The sequence below is a fragment of the Onychomys torridus genome, chromosome 11, assembly GCF_903995425.1.
Source record: "Onychomys torridus chromosome 11, mOncTor1.1, whole genome shotgun sequence".
In the NCBI taxonomy this organism is placed as follows: domain Eukaryota; kingdom Metazoa; phylum Chordata; class Mammalia; order Rodentia; family Cricetidae; genus Onychomys; species Onychomys torridus.
The window spans coordinates 10,862,224-10,868,833 of record NC_050453.1 but is presented as its reverse complement, the minus strand read 5'-3'; the positions used below and the strand labels follow the sequence as shown (position 1 = coordinate 10,868,833).

At 44.6% G+C, this 6,610-nt stretch overlaps 1 protein-coding gene across 1 annotated transcript in view; it reads right to left on the bottom strand.

Annotated features, from left to right (window-relative positions):
* Positions 1 to 3,062: 3,062 nt before the first annotated feature.
* Positions 3,063 to 6,610, bottom strand: part of Mtarc2 (mitochondrial amidoxime reducing component 2) — a 36,026-nt gene continuing 32,478 nt past the window's right edge. Inside the window, exon 8 of the mRNA XM_036202886.1 lies at positions 3,063 to 3,785. The gene's annotated coding sequence lies outside the window, so the exon portion shown is untranslated. The remainder of the gene's footprint in view (positions 3,786 to 6,610) is intronic.

The following is a 6,610-nucleotide window of genomic DNA, read 5'->3' as shown; positions in this document are numbered from 1 at the left end:
AACAAGGTGTGATTTTGAAATTAGAAATCAGGCTGCTGGGCAGCTGCCCCTCTGGGAACTGTGGAGAGCAATTTGGCAGCCACTGGGATCTGAAGGTGGAAAGATCTAAGCCCTGAGGCTCTACAGAGCTGAGCCAGGTCTGCTTCTCGGGAACAGCCAGAGACCAGAACTAGACCTTAGACAAGCCCCCAGGCCTTTCCCTGCAGGTCTTGCAAGGTGAGCTCTGACACTTGTCACTATCTTATTTTAAACAAAGCCAAGGCCAACAAGGTACCTTAGGCACCTCAGGCTTCTGTTTGATGTGTCAAGTTGTTAAAGTGTCAAGCCTTTATTCAAGACCATTCTAACGGGGAGAAAGCTATTTCTCTACTACAACAGAGCAGAGGGATTTGATAGCCATGGTGGGCGGGGAAGCATGTGAGTGGCTGCCAGCCACAAGGCAGGAATGAAGATTTCTCTGAAGAGAAGCTTTTGCTCTGACTCTGGCTGTCAGACTATTGAAACAGTGGACCCCCCAAAATAGAACCCCCCCTCTTTCCCACCCCAAGTCTCCGACTGAGAGAAGGAAAAGGCTAGAAGCCTAATGCCAGCCAGAGGGCAGCCTGTCTCCCAGGAAGAGATTTCACAGGGTTCTGAGGACCTCAGATTGTGGTAGAGTTGGGGTTCCTGTGAAGATTCCCTGAGCGGCCGTTGTGTGAAGCGTGGAGAAAGCAGAATGCTAGCATGCATTGACTGTTTCTCCCGATTTGAAATCCTCATGATCTTTTGACAATGATGGACACTCCTGCCTCAGCTGGCAGCTCACTTTGGGGCCCTCTGGTACTCAATATCTGTCCTATGACAGTAGGTGTCCTGTAATACACCTAAATATTTTCTCTTGCCCATGGCCCAGCTTCTGCCACTCCTCATTCCCACAACACCCAGCAATGATCAGAGTTCTGAGGTCACTGCACTCAGCCAGCTGGTTATCTTGCTTCCCTGGGTTTGGGCTGTTTATTGTGGCTGGACATGAAAGTCACCTTCTAGCTCTTATGTCCCCAGCTGGTGACACTATCTGGGGAGGCTGAAGTATGTTTAAGAGGTGCAGCCTAGCTGAGGAGGAGGTCTCCTGGGGGCTTGCTGCACCTGGACCCTTCCTATCTTCTTCCTATGCTTATCAAGTAAAGAATACCCCCTCTGCCACATGTCCACAGATGGAACCACTGGAACCATGGGACAAATGAATCCTCCTCCTTCAAGTTGTTCTCTTGGGGATTGTTGTCACAGAGAAGTAGAGCCGGTAGAGCAGAGATGGGTGCCACTGGGGACCAGGCAAGGCTCAAATTCTCTATGGAAAGGCATCTCGAAGGCACCGAGAGCTGAGTATGTTTATCATCCTTCCTATTTCTCTTTGGAAATGTAAAGGGGGAAAAGGCTTAAAATTTAATGGCTGGCTTTAAACTGAGTATGACTTTTTAAAAAAATTATCATTTCCAAAATGTACCCAAGACACAGCTTGCCTACCACTTTTACCTCACAGCCAGAGGGGTTGAACTCAGGCCCAGGATGCAGGCAAAGGCAGTGAGTGTTAACAGCCTGGGAGTCCAGCTCCCAGGACTGCTACCCAGGGTTACTCAGAGAAAGACTTCTCATGAGCAGGGATAGAAAGATTTATTATCTATAATAATTCACCTACGATCTGAGGGTAATTCTCTTTTACTTCATCTTTAAAAAAACTTCTCTCTGTCAATCTGTGTCTTACATAGTTACCATCTCTATACCTACAGCTCTATATCTCTCGTAACATACATTTCTCTTTACCCTCATCTCTCTCCTACACAGCTCTCTTCTATGCATGCTTCTTCTCTCTACCCTGCTACATTTCTTCATTTCTAACTTGCATTTCTCTTCAACATTTCTCTCATTCCCTCATTTTATCTCCTCTACACACACATTTCTGCCCCACATACACATCTTTCTCCTGCACAGCCATATATTTCTATATACAGTTACATGTCTCCACACATTCTCCACACACACCTCTCTTCTGCACACTGCTACATCTCCCTTTCAGCACACCCACACATGCACTTACATACACTCACACACTTTCTCCCTTTCAGCACACTCTCTGGACACTACACGTTACATTTCAGGGTCCGACCCATTCTCATAACACATGATAAGTCACATAGTTTTTCTTGGGCTAGGAATGTCATGCTGACCAGCCAATGAGTAATGCTTGGCCAAGCATGTAGCCTGAGTAGTTGGTTAGCATTCCCAGACAGAGGATGACATTCAGGACAACAATAACAGTTAATTGGCTGAACCTTGAGTGATTGGGATATGTGCAGAAAGAGAATTACTGCAGAGTTATGTCTACCAAAGTTGCTTCATGTCTGACCTTCATTTAGCAATAAACACCTGGGAATTTGTCCTTGTATATTCTCAGTCTGTTTTGAATTTGTTCTGAAGTCCAAAATTAGCTGTCTTTGTGACTGAGAATACTGTTTCTTTCCTATATCAAGTGGGGCTCCCCAACAGAGTTATTAGTCTGGTGTGTTATCCTGTTAAATACTAGTTGTCACCTGCTCTGTACTCCCACAGCCTCATGCATAGAAGGAAACAACAGCTGTCCCCTGTTGACTATTAGATGTCTCTTGAAGTCATCAGCCATAATGCCTTAGAGTCTGCGACCTTCCTAATGCTGTAGCCCTTTGATACAGAGTCCTTTATTACAGAGCCTCATGTTGTGGTGACCCCCAACCATAAATTGTTTTGTTGCTACTTCATAATTGCTACTGTTATGAATCATAATGTAAATATCTGATATGCGACCACTGCAAAAGGTCGTTTGGCCTCTCAAAGGGCTGCAGCTCACAGTTGAGAACCACTGGCTTAGACAGGCATGTTCATGTAGTTCAAGGGGCCCTGTACACCCCAGTGGCAAGAGGTAATGTTTGGAAGCAGGAAGATGTGTGGCAATGATTCTGGAAGATGAAAAGAAACCCAGAAGCAAATGTCACAGATGAAGCTGGAAGAGATTCACACTTACCAGTGACAAAGAAACCACACAATTTTAAGTGGGCTAACTCATTTATATGTTACATTACTTCTTACAGCAAGCTAGTTCATCTTTGTTATGAAAAATAGATATGAACATTTAAAAAAATGCGTTCATGGTTTCTCCTGCTCATTCCTACTTCCGAAGATTCTATGCTTTTAAATTCTGTTTTCTTGTAGAATTAGAGAAGTTGACAATTAAAGATAAATTTTATACGTCTTCACAGAATCAGAGGGAAAATAGAAAGACACAATCTATGCTCTACGAAATCATCTCTCCATTTAAGCAGAACCCTGGCTCTGTAAGGCAAAGACAGCCGTCAATGAAAACTCAGACCGGCTCAAAGCCAGGTCAAGAGCAGGCACCTGTGAGCACACAGATCAGGAGGGCTCGTTTTCCCATTGCTCACACTCAATACCCCCATACAAAGTACAAACCTTAAAAATGCAGCAGCTTTTAAGTTGACTCTAAACTTTTGTTACTCAGCAGTATTAAAGGCAGTAATTAGAAAACGTGATAGTGGGAGTATTTTCAGAATAATCATACACACAGTTTTACTTATTTTTAAAATAAAAATATCTAAAATTTATTCGCCCTCACATTCTCAAACCACCTCTGGTACTTTCTCAAATTAACTCCAGGCATCCGAAGCTCCGAAGGAAAAGTGGAGGTTTGTTCGTTTTCAGGAAGACAGTCGTGGCTGGCAGTTAGGACTTGCAGAAGTATCTCCTGGACCTGGAAGCTAAATAAATGATAAGATCTCTACTATTGTGTTACTCAGACTATTGGTCATAAACAACTCAAACTTGAACAAAACAGTCACTACTGAAGTTAAAATGCAGGGAATGTAAACTATGACCTGCAAAAACTACCATTACAGAAAACAGCCGCTTCTGAAAACGGATTTCCATCAGGATCCTAGGAAGGGGTCCTTTTACCTGATGCTGTTGGCTGTGGTCAGACTGTGCCCTACAAAGGCTCAGGTATAGTGACACGAGAAGTGATGTGACTCCTCAAAGGTGGGACCTCGTGAGGGTTCATTAGGTCAATGGACTGGCCTGTGGGCAAGTCTGGTGCATTACCCTGACTGACGGCTGATGTGGGAGTGCCCAGCCCATGGAGGGTGATGCCCAGCCAATGGAGGGTGGTGCCAAGCCCATGGAGGGTGGTGCCTCCTGAAGTGATGGCCCTGGGTTCTAGAACAAAACAAGCTGAGCCAGGCATTGGTGGTGCACAAGGCAGAAGCAGGCAGATCTCTGCAAGTTAGAGGCTATCCTGGTCTACAAAGTGAATTCCAAGACAGTCAGAACTGTTACACAGATAAACTCTGTCTAGAAAAAACAAAAAAGAGAGAGAGAGAGAAAGAAAGAAGGAAGGGGGAGGGGGGAGAGAGAAGGGAGGGAGGGAGGGAGGGAGGGAGGGAGAGAGGAAAGAAGGGAGGAAGAAAGGAAGGAAGGAAGGAAGGAAGGAAGGAAGGAAGGAAGGAAGGAAGGAAGGAGGCTAAGCAAATAAGGAGAAAGCCAGTAAGATGTGTTCCTCCATGGACTCTCCCTCAGGTACTACCTCCATGTTCCTGCCCTGCTTGAGTTTCTGTCCTGACTTCCTTCAGTGATGGACTGTTTTACTTTTATTTATTTATTTTTAAGATTTATTTATTTATTATGTATATAGTGTTCTGTTTGCGTGTATCCCTGCAGGCCAGAAGAGGGCACCAGATCTCATTACAGATGGTTGTGAGCCACCATGTGGTTGCTGGGAATTGAACTCAGGACCTCTGGAAGAACAGCCGGTGTTCTTAACCTCTGAGCCATCTCTCCAGCCCCCCTGTTTGTTACTTTTAAGTGCAAGCAAAATAAACCCTTTCTCCCTAAGTTGTTTTCGATCATGGTATTTACCACAATAGAAACCCAACTAAGACACCCAGTATGGAGGTCTGAATGAGAATGGCCCCTTAGGCTCATACATTTGAATGCTTGGTCACCAGGGAGTGAATGAGTTGAAAATGATTGGAATGGTTAAGAGGTGTGGCCTTGTTGGAGGAAGTATCAGTGAGGGGTGGGCTTTGGTGTTTCCAAAGACCACACCAGGCCCTTTCTCTGCTGGTAGATCAGGATGTAGGTCTCAGCTACTTCTCTAGCACCATATCTGCATGCCACCATGCCCACAGCCATGATGATGGACTAAGGCTCTGAGACTGTAAGCCAGCCCCAAACCAAATGCGGTCTTTTCTAAGAGTTACCTTGGTCATGCTGTCTCTTCACAGTGATAGAACAGTGGCTATGACACCCTGCTTGCTCCCTGAAGAGATATTTGTCTCAAAAGAGCAAGTCTGGCCTTCTCCACCCTGTCTTCCCGTCTCACCATGTGAGCTCTCTGCACCACCATCAACCACACTGTGACACAGTCAAGAGAGCCTTACCAGAGACCAAACCGAGGGGACCGCCTAACCTTGGACATGCAGCCTTGTGAACCAATGAGCTAATTAAACTCTCTTCACGATGGAGTGTTCAGCCTTAAGGGTTTTGTTAGAGCAACAGGAAATGACTAATGCAATATGACATGTACAGAGTACAAAAGGAAAACAACTCTTTTACAAATAATTTGTCAAGATGCTAAAAAAAATATGTGCTATGGCCAATAATTCTACTTTTTTTTTTTTTTTTGGTTTTTCGAGACAGCGTTTCTCTGTGTAGCTTTGCGCCCTTCCTGGATCTCGCTTTGTAGACCAGGCTGACCTCAAACTCACAGAGATCCACCTGCCTCTGCCTCCCGAGTGCTGGCTAATTCTACTTTTATAAATATAAGTTGTAGAAAATCCTCTAGTTTTGAAATGCTCTGGCCTACAGAGAGATCCATTATATTGTTATTTATAACATAGTTGGGTATAATACAAGCAGCAAATACTGTAAGAATGTTTAAAGAGTATCTTTCATTTAAATAGTATATTATTAAGACATCAAAATTAAATTTGCATATAGTGGTAGGCTATGAAATACATGTATCACAGATACATGGAACAAACGAAGCTTCTACCTGCATAAAATGTATAAGTAGGTGATTTCCAGCCTTCTAATTCTCTGGCCTTTCCTGAACTTGCCATGGTTAACATGTATTGCCATTATAATGGAATACAAACTTTTGTGTTTAAATTATAAGTAAGCCACACATGGTAGCACGTGTCAGTCACCTCAGCACTCAGGAGGCTGAAGCAGGGGTGGGGATGGTAATCTGAGGCCAGCCTGGGCAACAACACAAAACACCCTGTGTACAGCACCCTCCCCTTAGTTTTTATGTAAACAAATAACAGAACTAACTTTGGTGCCTGTCCCTCCAAAATGGACCTTCCAACTTCCATCCCGTGGGCCCCTGGAGCACCCCCTGATCCTTCTCGCCTTCCTCAGCAATGTCAGGCTGCACTTTGTTCTTAGACTTTGCTCCACCACCCCACTGGAAAAGCTGTCCGTTTCCCTGAGCTCCTAAACACTACACAGTGCCTGGCAGAGTTTCTTCTTCACACATAAAATACAACAGGACTGGGTGAGGACTGTGCCTCTTGGCTGTCTTCTC